Raw genomic sequence first — 13,032 nt, forward strand, 5'->3', positions numbered from 1 at the left:
ACCCCCGTCAGCAGCCCTGCTTCGCCGCAGGTCAGAGCGCGGTGGAAGGCCGGGATTCAGGAAGCCCTCTTGCCCGGAGCAGCCCGCCGAAGACACAAAGCTTCGCCGCCAACAATACCTGCGGGCTCCTCCTGGGTCTTGGGGCGCCGGCGTGGCGCGTCTCGCTGTCTCCTTTTTCTCTTGCCGTCTCTCTGCCTCGCTTCTTCCAGTACCCGACCGCCAGATGAGATCCTTGGGAGAAAAATATGTGAGCGCTCACACGATTCCTTTCTCCGCGCGCCGCGAGCGCTGGCGCTGGGCTCGCTCCTCTCTTTCGCGCTCCCGTGCGCGCCGCGCCTCTCCAGCCCCTCGCTTCCTGCTCAGCAGCGCCTGCGAGTGCCCTCAGTAGCCATTATTCACTGGCCGCCGGGGGGACAGGAGGTAATTAGAGACGGCCTTGTGGCCACGTCCACTGGGCTAGCACGATGCGGGCGCAGGGCGCGCGCGGGGAGGGGCACGCGACAAGGGGGCTTGGCTGCGCGCAGCCCGCGCCCCAGACGCGGAGGAGGGGAGAAGAGGGAGGGGGCAGGGAGGAGGAGTGGTAAGCTGGGCGCGAGCGGGAGGAGGGGGCGCCAAGGAGACGCTCTCCCGGCTCTCACCGCTGCGGCCAGGTCACTGCTGCGAGGTTCCTAGGCGCCTAAAGACCGAGTGGGGGCGGGGAGGGAAGAGGGGGTGCTGTGCGTGCGCGCGCGCGTGCCAAAGCTAAAAGGGAGGGAACGCTTTAATATTTTTTCTAGTGACTTACGAGCCCACGGGTGAGCCCTTGGCTGTGCGTTCAGGACCGTGTATCAGTGTGGCTATAAATTTCTGTTCTGCCCTACGTGTGAATGTCACAGGCTGGTGATGGTGGGGGGCGGAGGGGGATTAACTAGAAACCAGACTCTGAACATGCCGGTAGGTCTCGGCGGGACTGAGTGATGCAGTGGTTGCGTGGGGGTGGTGTTTGTGTGCGATTGTTTATAGGTGGCAGTGTGACTGCGTGGGCGGGGCTGCCTGCGTGGGCTGTGTTCCGAGGGCGTTGTGTATTCGTATGAGCTTGTTTGCGACTGGGCTGGCTGCTGTGTGGGGCCAAGGGACTGAAAAAGTATGGACATTGCGCCTGTGCATGCACTGGCCACACGCAGGGATCTGAGGCTGCCTGTGATAGCGTAGGGTCTGAAACCTGACAGGCAGAAGCTGGCCCTAGAGGATCCAACAGAGCGGAGGAGCTGTTTAACGTGCGAACAAGCAGTGCTGGGGTTGGGACACAGAATGACGTGTGGGAGTGTGTGTGTGTAGGTGTAGACAAGTAGGTAGGGACCTTCGTGACGCGCCTCCTTTCACTGCACCATAGATGCACCTCAGAGATCCTGGCACTTATGGACCCCACAGACCCAGGAGCTCGCGGTTTTGAGGGGGCAACACTGGTTGAGGTCAGGATATCTTGGAGGCGGGCAGCTAGGGAGGTAGTGCCTAAAGATAGCCAGAGAATAAGATGAAACAAAGATTGAGACTTTGAGGCTGGACCTGAAGGGGGTGGGGGCGGGGGAGCTGCCACCACACTACAGACAGACCCCTGGGAACACGACAGAAATGCCACACTTAGTCGTAAACTGAGGGTTTTGCTACCAGCCCTTTCTAAGCCACCCATGCAGCCCACCCATTCATTAATGAATCTATACATCCATTCAAGTATCCATCCAGGTTTTCCAAGCCAAGACTAATTACCCAACCCCGCTCCCCTACACTTCTTCCTCTTCAGGCACCTATCTGCTCTGTGGGAAGGAGCTACCTTTTTCACACTTAGGGGCCAGGTTCTGACACTTCTAAACCCCACCTTGCACGTGCATTAGTCTCCATAGACCCTCATCCCACCCTGCCCATGATGGTGTGCCTTCTAGGCTAGGGTGAAGGTGATGGTGTTTCTTCTCAGCTTTCCTTGCAACCTGGTGAGGTCTAAAAGGGGGTGTATGACAACAATTGTTCTGCCTCCTGGCCCGTGTCTTAAAAGTTACCCTAAGTCTACTGTTGGAATGGAAAGAAAGATGCTTTAAAAACAGACTCCCAGCATAAGAGAGCTAGCTGACTTGGAACCCCAGCACTTAGGAGGGAGAGGCAAGCATTCAGGGCCATCCGCTATATTGCAAGTATAAAGTGAGGCTGAGATCCTTGAAACCATCTCTCAGACAAAAAGAAAACACAAACCAGATTTCCTTATCAAGTGGCTGTCCAGAGCTCTTGTTCTTACAGCCAGGCTTGGCCCCGTTATGCAATAAGGACCTCCTTAGTCACTTGAGAGCAAAGGAGACCTCTGCCACCAATGAAACTTAAAGGATAAGGTCTAATCTCCTCACCTTTGAAATGCAGGGCTGCTTAGTTTTGGTCTTCAATGACTTGTCCTGGGACTCTGTCACTCAGGCCTGAGACAGGCCTGAGAAGCAGAAGGCCTGCTGTGGGACGATCAAGCCAAGTGATAGACCAACCCAACACAAATCAGTGCTGGGAACCACCACCAGTCCTAGACTGACCTCTTGACCCTCACCCACAGCACTTCCTAACTTACCTATTTCCTCTGTGCAATTGCTTACAAGGCCAGGTGTACAAGATGTGCATAAAGATGATAATGTGTGCCCATGTTGGAGGGCTGAGGCTGACTCTCTTCCCTGACTCTTACATTTTATTTTGTAATTAAAAAACAACTTGGTGGGGAGTGGAGAGATGGTCCAGATTGCTCTTCCAGAGGATGAGGTGGGAGTAGAGATGGGGATATTTGATTCCAAGGACCCACATGGAGGCTCATCACCATCTGTAACTCCAGTTCCAAGGGTTCAGACACCTTCTTCTGGCCTCTTCAAATACCAGGCATCCATGTAGTGCACTCATACACATACAATAAAAAATAAATATGTATTAAATTTTCATTTTATTTTATGCATATGGGTGTTTTGCCTGCATGTCTGAGCACTGTAAGCATGGCTGGTACCTATGCAGGTCAGAAGAGGGTGTTGGATCCCCTGGAACTGGAGTTACAGATGCTTGTGAACCACCTTGTGGGTGCTAGAAACCAAATCCAGGTTTTCTGCATGACCACCATGTGCTCCTAACTGCTGAGTCACCTCCCCAGTCCCCCTCCCCCCTGGTTTAACTCTTCAGTGTTCCCAGTGCTGATGGTTCCTTCACACAGGCCCTTTTGACTTCCTTGATGTCATATGCTACCTTCTGGCTTCACAGTGCCCCGTCTTACTGTACATGCTGGTTCCTCTGCCTGAAACACTTCCCACTTCTAAGTGGCGGAAATTTCCCTATTTGTTTGGTAGGTGGCTTTTCTGGTTGTTCTGTGGTGTTCTCCATTGGTAGGTTGGTACCTTATATATAGTCAGTAAGTATTTGGTAATGAATGATGGTGAATGAGTAAAGAATAGAAGCTAGGTCTTCTATTTATAACCTTGATTCAGCCCATGGCTTCTCTATGAACTGATAGCCTATTGGACAGGGTGAAGGGGTTAGAGAAACTTGGGGTTCTGTCAGGTCACATGACTCACCTAGCCATGAGTACTCTCCACAGATCTAGGAGGGTCTAAAGGAATGAGGTAGTGATGGGTGACTTGTCCCCAAGAAAAGAGGAGTACTTATTTATTCTAGGGGCCTTTCTTTGGCTCAGTGGAACTCCCAACTAGAAAGGTCAAGAGACCTTTGTATTCATCTCTGTCCAGTACAGTATCTATTTAGCATGTGATACTCACAACTCAATCTGTATTTATCAAATGACAAAGTCAAAACTCACACTTAAACTGCATGAGTCCAGCCTCTGGCTTGTTCCCTAAGACTCTGCTGGCAGGTTCTGTGTGGTGGCAGGCAGTTCAGGCTTGTAGCACAAATCATTTTCATGCAAGGGATGGCCAGGTGTAGGGCTACAGGGCAGGAGGGTTTCCTGTGTCCTGAGCTTCAGATCCACTAGGTAAGTCTTGCCTGGAGACAGCAGAGTGGTGGCCCCTACTGAGTTACTGTGGCTGGGTTCCTGGAGCAGGTGACCAGCTGCCTCATAGTTGCCTATGGCAATCTGAACAGCTGCTTTATTACATAGTGAGAGGGAAGCTAGAGAAAAATGGAAAAGCTGGGGACTTAAGCAGGAGCAAAGAGAAGTCTGGGGGATAGGGGACACAAACACAAAGGACAAGGCCATCAAGGGCTGGGTTAGCTAGGGAGCACTTAGACAGATAAAGAAGAGAAGGGCATGGACCCACCCAACCAAGATAGGTAGGTGTTCCTAAGATTCAGAAGTCAAGTTCAAACAACCTTGGGCTGATAGCTTCAGGCTAAAAGTCTCTAAGACTGGGCTCAGAGGACAGCTGGGGTGTTTTTTTTATTGTTTGCTTTGCTGGAGCAGGGCAGGTTTTATATGTATTCTATTTGGAGGAGGGGTGGCAATTTTAAATCTCCATATATCTTCTCCATTTCAGGGACTGGATCACTAACATCCAATGATGCTCTTCCCAATGTCACATAACTTTCAGGTGGTAAAAGTGCTCATCCAGGGCTGGAGAGATGGCTTAGCGGTTAAGAGCACTGTCTGCTCTTCCAGAGGTCTCTGGTTCAATTCCCTGCATCCACATGCCAGTTCACAATTCTCTGTAACTCCAAGATCTGATACCCTCACACACAATTGCATGAAGGTGAAACACCAATGCACATAATTATTCAAAGTGTTCATCTACAGATTTGGTGTGTGTGTGTGTTTGTGTGTATGTGTGTGTGTGTGTGTATGCATGCATGTATGCATGTAAAGTGTTCATCTACAGATTTGGTATATATGTGTGTGTGTGTGTGTGTGTATGCATGCATGCATGTATGCATGTAAAGTGTTCATCTACAGATTTGGTATATATATGATTCCATTTTCCTCCCCAGGCAGGCATGAAACAGAATGAAGACGTAAATGATGTACAGTCAACATGGTTCATTCTGAGAACTACATCAGGCACTTGTGTCATCATAGTCTCCTTACGCAAACTAAGACATGTCTGCTAGGAAACAATCTTAGGAATCTCTGTGGTACATGCAGTCTGTTATTGAGTGAAATGTTATGTGGTGTCTGACTATAGTTGTTACTCTTAGGGTGTTAAGAAAATATAGAGCCAGGGAAGGGGCTGAGAATATGGGGTGAGGGCTGTGTTTTTATATTGAATGCCAGGAAACTTAAGGCTCAGAACATAACTGGAAAGACTATGTGGTGAACATTCATATAACTGGAGGGAGAGCTGCAGGTGAGATAGTAAGCAAAGGCCCAGAGGCAGGAGCGCTTGTAGCTATACTTCAGTATGTCAAAGAGGGGCAAAGACAGACCCATAGAACATAGTATACCATAGTAAAGATTCTTCTGTTTTATAGGGAACATGATTAGGGGTAGGGAAGGTCTTTGTGGTATTTCAAGCATAGGAAGGACATAATCTCCCCTGGGTCCTCATCATAACCCATGGCTGCTGCCAAGAGATTGAATGTAGGGCCAAGGCAGGAGTAGGAGGCCAGCAAGCACTAGGTCACATTCTAGCTTTAGTCTGGTGGTAGGGTTCATGATACTGGCTGAGCAGTTAAGCCAACAAAGAGCTTCAGTGATCTGCTGTCCATGCTGTAGACACCAGGGCATGGAAAAACTTATCCCTCAAGAGGTAACATCCTCAGCTTCTGTGATGCCCTTTCCACCAGTTAATAACCCTTGTTGTCATCTGCTAACTTCATCATGCCAAAGAGGTCTCTCTTTCATCGATTGTCCTCTCAGTGACTCGTCTTCTGCCTGGGACCAACATGGGCAACCTGTTACCTTCCCACGCACCTCTGAGCTTCACTATCATTATTTTGTGAGTATGTCAACCCAGGTCAGCTGTCAGACCTTGCTTCCTTGCGGATCTGATGTATTCTTAAACCAACCAAGCTAATCAACTGCTATAACTCTGCCTTACCATGTACCTGCAGAGTATCCCTGGCATGAGGTATAGTTAATGTGCTAGGGAGATGGCAGTGAGCCACAGATAACCCTGCCTGCCTGAAGTGGCATGGGCATTCACTGCCAGCCTGTATATTTCTGTTCACATTAGAACCCTCTGCCGAGTAACACTCTCTAGGGGAGGAGTACAGAGAACATGTTTCTTTTTTAAAGCAAAGAGCTTTGTGTCTCAACTAGTGGTGATGCCATTGGGAATGTGGGCATCCCAATCCCTAGTTTGTGAGATATTTTCAAACAATTTATATGGTCCCCAGCCCACTTCCCTCCCCAAATCCCACAAGTGAGGATCAGAAAACCAGTTGGGTGTCTAGGGTCGGTGCTGGCAAAAGCAAGGCAGCAAGCTGCCCAGATAATGTCCACTCTCTTTTAGGGACAGAAATGCATCTCTGCCTCTGCCCTGAGCTGGGATCTCTGATTAAAGTGAAAATGCAGACCAGGCTCTCTCCAGCAGCCTTTCCTCTCAGCTGACTCTGAGCTTATCCATCTGTGGTTCTCCCTACCATGTGTCTGTCTGTCCAATCTTCTTCCCTAGCCTATATGACATCACCAGAGGCAGTTAACACCGTTCTAGGTTCACACAGGGCAGAACCTAAAATAAAGCCTCTTCCTCTAAGCCCTGAGGAACCCCTGGCTGCAGCTAAAGCATCACTTCTGAACCCCTACATTGCTTCTTGGGCAGTCTAAGCTCCTCTCTCCCTTTTTAGGGTCTTAGAAGTACCATGGTGCAGGTGCTCAACTTCTCTTCTATTACAGGCCCGAGTGAATTTCTAGAAGCCTCCAAATTTACTTGCTTGATGCCAGGGACATCAAGGAGGAAACCATCTAGGCTGTCATCATGGTGAGACCCAGAGGATAACCTCACCAGGATACATATGCCTTTACTATAGCTGGACCCAAACCCAAGACAGAGAGGAGACCCTGGCCAGCCCTTGAGGCATCCACTCTGACACTTATCCCACGGTTCTGTCCCCCTTCTCTCTCTGCTCCCTGTCTTCCTCTCCTTTCACTGGCTCTCACTCTCTTTCCTTCTTTTATTCATTTCCAACTGAGCAGACCTCCTCTCTTTCCCTTTACAGACCAAACAGCTTCTTCCTCCTCCTCTAGCCTTCACCTACAGGCACTGGTCCCTAAATAAGTGTGGAAGTTGCCAGAAATTCAATCACGCCCTGTGCTAGAAGAAAAGTTGCATGCCTGTATCAGGAAGGCACTGCCAAGCCCTCATGTACTCAGAAGCAAGCATGTGTACACACCACCTGAGTTGGGCTGGGCTGGGCTGCCATAATAGCTGTCCCTCACCTGGACACTGTCACTAAACCCCAGGTGTCCAAGAATGGGTGCAATGTGAATGCCTATCTCTGCCTCTCTTTCAGGTCCCAAGGAACTGAGGAAAACAGCAAGTCTGGAATGCTAGGCCAAGCCCTGGCCATGCTTCTTGAGGCCTGACAGCAGTCACAGACATTTTATCTTTTAAGAGGGGGAGGACTTAGAACTAAAGAGATGGTACAGCCAAATTCATCTCATAGGAGTGTGAAGAGGCCTGGGCCCAGCCATATCAAACAGTGGCAGGCTGCAAACAGAAGCCTCAAGATAGAAACACTGATACACAGAGATAGGGAAAGGAGTCTACCTTATATTCAACATATGAAAACATTTTTTTAAAAACTGTAGCAGCATGGTGTGATAGCAAACTCCTGTACTCTCAGCACTTGGGAGGCCAAGGCGGGAGAACTGCTAGAGTCTGAGGCCAGCATAGGCTAGAGAGTGACTCTGTCAAGGACTGGGCGAATCTGGGACTAGGCCAGAGAGCTATCTAAACCTGCAGAGATATTACATTACCTCTGGGAAGGAGAGATGGGTGTTCTAATCAAAACTGATCTTGATGCAGCCTGTCATGTCAGCCCTCAGAATGCAGAAGCAGGATTGCCAGTTCTAGGTCAGTCTAGGCTAAACTGCAAGACCATATTGGAAACAACCAAATAACAACCTGACCCTTGGTTTGGCATGTTCAAGGTCCTGGGTTCAGTTCCCAGAACTACTAGAAGAATCTGTCCCCAGAAGGTCAGAGTCCCTGAAAAGGACTATCATAGTCAGCTATATGGATACCTACCACAAATCTGGGAAGAGAAGAAAGACCAGAAAGAATGTCTGTTCTAGTTTTCTGCCCAGTTTAGCTTTCTCTCAGAATCCCCTGCATGAATTTATGTGGTTATATCAAAGAAAAGGCCAGTGAGATGGCTCAGCAAGTACAGGTGTCTGGTACCAAACCTGAAGACCTGAGTTCAATCCAGGACTCACGAGGTGGAAAGAGAGAACCCACTCTGCCATGACACAAGTGTGGTATTTTTTTTAAAGGAAGGGAAACATGCAGAGCAGGATGTCCACTCTGCAAGACATCCCACATAGGACTTCACAGAAATCTTTTTTAAGTTGTATGTCCAGAATCATCTGTAACAATTAGAATCTGCAGCTTGGAGAACAGACAGGCCCATGGGCCTGGATGTCTCTACACAGTAATAGTAAAGTAACTAAGACACCTATCAATTGTGTGAAGAAATGGAAATGTAATCCATCTGTGGCCTTTGGAGGTGGGGCCTTTCGGATGTGTTAGGTTTGATTAGATCACTGAAAAAGAAGTCTCAAGATGGCTTTATAAAGAGGAGAAAGAACAGAGTCAGAGATACACTGCTGTCATGATGTGGTCCACCAGGGCCTGTGCAATGCTGTTTGGGCCCTATACTTCCAAAACTGTAAGCCCAAAACAAACTTCTATTGAAGTGACCTATCTCAAGTACATGTTATAGTAATGAAAAGTTAATATAACTCTCCAAATATGTCAGTGTGGAAACTGAAGTTCATTATGTTCCTAAGCCTTAGTTTCTTTTCCTTTAAAATGGGAAGAATAACAGGGAATTCATCATGTAAAGGATGAACAGAAAGTCATATCCATGAGTTTGCCATGACATGTCACTCCTGACAGTCACTGCCTCCTGCTCTGAGGTCTGAGTCTTCCATCTGAGCTCAGTATGGGATTCCGGTTTCCTGGTGATGCATTAAAGACGGAATCTGGAGTCTCTGCTTCACTGTGCTTTCAGATCCAAAGCTCCTAGACTTGTGCAACTAGGAGTGACCACCAACACATGCCCTAGGCTACAGTGTATCTTTTCATGACCTCCAAATGGCATTTGAGGGCCCCAGAAACTGGGGTTCTAAGGGGCTCAAGCTGAGAAAGGTGGCAGCCAGGATGAGATTCTACCTCCAAATAAGGAAGAGCCTGCTTACAGGCAGAGCTGCCCAGAAATGGAAGGTGCAAGCAGCAACGGTGGGGTGGCGTGCGTGGCCTGTGGAGGAGGCCATGTAAGCAGAGAAAGCTGCAGCTGCCTGTGGCTGGGACACCACCACAGCCACATGGGCAGGAATGGATTCCAGAAGGCCAGAGCTGGGCCAGAGCAAGCACTACTGCTCCAGGATCCCACACAGCAGGACTGGATGAGAAGCCAGCAAGTAGAACATTTGTTTTTCTAGAGGAATACCTACTTTTAATTTTTACAGAAAGGGTAAGTACACAAAACTAAAAGAAAACAAAAGTTCCCAGCTTCCTTCACTCCGTGAATTTCTGTAAAGTCTTTCTGATCATTTCTTCGATATGCTTCAATTTGAGTTAGAGATTGCCATCACTAAAGTATCTTCAACTATGACGTCATTCACATATTAGAAGCCTCTTTCTTTGAGAGCTGAAGTGTAACAGTGAAAGAACACATTGTGCAGTTTTCGTGAGACTGGGTTTGATCTCCAACACTTGAACTAAAATTCACAAGTCAAGAGGGGTTTGGTTCCTCCACAGAGTTGCTCAACTAGTCCTATCATCTCATTTCAGGATGCTGTCCTCATGGTAAGCCAGGTCTCCTCCCTCCCCTAGCCCACCAAGGTCACCCAAACTCTATATACTTGTCTGTTCTGGACCCTTTTCTCTTTTTGCCTTTTGATGGAATTTATTTAAAACCTTGTAAATAGCGGTGGTGGCGCACGCCTGTAATCCCAGCACTCTGGGAGGCAGAGGCAGGCGGATTTCTGAGTTCAAGGCCAGCCTGGTCTACAGAGTGAGTTCCAGGACAGCCAAGGCTATACAGAGAAACCCTGTCTCGAAAAAACCAAAAAAAAAAAAAAAAAAAAAAAACCAAAAACCAAAAACCAAAAAACCACCACCTGTAAATATAATGACTATCTATCTATATACACACATACATATATATGTATATATGTGTGTGTGTATATACATATATATATAACTAGGGGGCTGGAGTGATGGCTCAGTAGGTAAAAGCACTGACTGCTCTTCCTCTGAAGGTCCTGAGTTCAAATCCCAGCACCCACATGGTGGCTCACAACCATCCGTAAAGAGATCTGATGCCCTCTTCTGGTGCATCTGAAGATAGCTACAGTGTACTTGCATATAATAATAAACAAACTTTTAAATAAACAAACAAACAAAGTAGGGCATATTAATGCACTTGTACTCATTAATTTTAACCCATTGGTTTTTTAAAAATATTTTGTTCATTTTTTGAGGACTTCTTAAATGTGTTTTAATCATATTCATCCCATTTCTTCTCTTAATTCTAAGATTCATCCTTATCTTCTGATTCATTACCAACTTTGTGAGGGTTTTGTTGTTGTTGTTCTTAAATAAACAGTCAAATGTGTGCTGGCCATATATCCTCATAGGTGTGGAGCCATACACTGGAGCTTGGGTGACCCTTAAAGAAAACTCAGACTCCTTCCTCCTGGAACCACTGTCAGTATCTCCTCGGTTGGGAGTGGAGGCTCCCAAGCTCTTCCCCTTCTATACTGGAATATTAACTGGCTTGATCTTGTGGAGGTCTTATGCAGACCACCATGGATGCTATAAGGTCATAAGTACAACCATCCCATCCTATTTTCCCAGACATGTTTATTGCCTTTCACATCCAGCATGGGTGGGTGGGTGGGTTGGTTGGAGATGTTTGAGACAGAATCTCACTATGAATCAATCCCTAGTTGGCCAAGAATCCAAAGATCAGCCTGCCTCTGCTTCCCAAGTGCTGGGATTAAAGGTATGTGCCACAACACCTGGCCACAGCACTGTTGTTTATTGTTTGTTTTGCATTTTTGATTTTTTGTTTTGTTTGAGACAGGGTTTCTCTACATACCTCTGGTTGTCCTGGAAGTCACTATATAGACAGGCTGACCTCAAACTCAGAGATCTGCCTCCCAAGTGCTGGGATCAAAGTCTGTGTCTCCATACCTAGCTTCAGCACTAGTACTTTTGATGTATACTTTTAAATTCCTTTTCTCACCAAGCAGAATGTAGTCACCTTTTCTATAGTGTCCTGAGGCTTTACTTATACTTGATCTTTGCAAGTAAAGAGGGCTTGGTTTTTTCTGTTTGTTGATTGGTTAGTTTAGGGGAAATGCAGCTGAGGACCTTGAACTCCTGATCCTCCCTGCTTAGTCTCCTGAGTGCTAAGATTATAGGCATGCACAACATCTGACTTTGTGGAGAGATTTCTACACAATTTGCTCAATTGTAGTGATACCACTCCCCACCCCACTACTAGTGGACAGGCCCTTCTTGACTCTTCCAAAGACTATGGCAACCACACAGTCAACTCAACAGGATTCATACCATTTCCTTGCTTATTCAGAACCTTCCATGGCCCCCATCTCTCATAAAGCCTAAAAGCAAACTCCTGCTATGCCTCATGCGTCCCTATATGTTAAGCAATCTGCATGCGGGGTGCTCACGTACAAATACTGAACTTGGAATGATATTCCAAGTCCACTTGCCTCCCCTCCTCCCATTCTCTGCCAGTGCCCCCTGCTCGGGCCACACTAGCCTCCTTGGGGGGGCGTCATACACACCAGTGCCATCCCCTCAGGGTCTTTGTGCTGGCTCCCCTTCTCCTGGAGCATACTTGTAACTGCTCTGCTCTTCCTGCTCTCTTCTTCCCAATACTCGCCACTCAACACATGTTTGCTGCCTTCTCTCCAGCTGGAATGAAAGTCCTGGGGTACACTCTCTCACTCACTGATGTCCTCAGCGCCCTAGCACAGAGTTGCAGCTCAGCTTGGTAACTGGTCAGCTTCCAATAAAATATGCAACATGATAGACGTCCATGAAAACTCCAAGCGTCCAGACACTGACACTGAGAGCCCTACTCCTGCAGACACATGCAGCTTCAGCCACAGGCTGCATTTTATTAGTTGAGATGGCCTTTTTAAGTCAGGAGAAGTCACAGAAAGTCCAAATGTCATTTCTATAGAAAGCATAGATGTGATCACACGGAGCTATATACCTGCAGGACCACCATCAGCGGTCCTTAAAAGGGCAGCCTGGGAGACAGTGAATTCCAGGGAAACTCGTGTTTCCCCTATTGCTCCTGCTGCCTGATGCAGCCCACTGGCCCCATTTACCAGTCCTATATGGCCTCCAACGGCTGTGCCTTCCCAGGCATACTAAGCTCTTCTGCCACAAGTAGCAGTCTCTCATCATCCCATGGTTTCCAGGCCATACCTGAGAACCATGGTTTTGTATGTGCTCAATAAGAGGGGAGAGATTAGAGGTCCCCTCCATCCCAGCCTGACCTCTGGCAGAGCCTAGTTGCAGCTCTTAGCTGTGTGGTAATCAGTTATATCTATATAGAGGCTAGGATGAAGGAAGGGTCTGATTTGGTTCACACTAGATGCCAATGGGTGCTTGTTAGTCACCCACCGTGCAAGGCGTACCAAGATGCTGAACCTGGAAATGTGTGGCAGTGGGAAAACAAACCTGGTAGGACAGGGGCCCAGCACAGATGAGCTCTACTAATCATCAGGCAGGGCCTCCTTTCAGCCCAGGGCTCCCTATCCCAGGCCTCTCAGGCCCCTCCCCCAACCTTGTTTCCGCCACAGAGGTTTCCAGTATACCACACTCAGGATTTTGCTGCATTCCTGTGAGTCATTCTCCAAACAAACCGTGTGATGGAGAGAAGGGATCT

The 13,032-nt window shown here is 47.9% G+C and overlaps 1 protein-coding gene across 4 annotated transcripts in view; it reads right to left on the reverse strand.

The window, feature by feature from the left end:
• Rai1 (retinoic acid induced 1) overlaps positions 1–13,032 on the reverse strand; it is a 96,404-nt gene that overhangs the window by 59,733 nt on the left and 23,639 nt on the right. For 3 of the 4 annotated variants that reach the window (XM_052194412.1, XM_052194414.1, XM_052194413.1), the window contains exon 2: positions 119–231. The exons of the other annotated variant lie outside the window; for it this stretch is intronic. The gene's annotated coding sequence lies outside the window, so the exon portion shown is untranslated. The remainder of the gene's footprint in view (positions 1–118; positions 232–13,032) is intronic. 4 annotated transcript variants of the gene reach the window in all.

This window comes from Apodemus sylvaticus, chromosome 10 (genome assembly GCF_947179515.1).
Source record: "Apodemus sylvaticus chromosome 10, mApoSyl1.1, whole genome shotgun sequence".
Taxonomy (NCBI): domain Eukaryota; kingdom Metazoa; phylum Chordata; class Mammalia; order Rodentia; family Muridae; genus Apodemus; species Apodemus sylvaticus.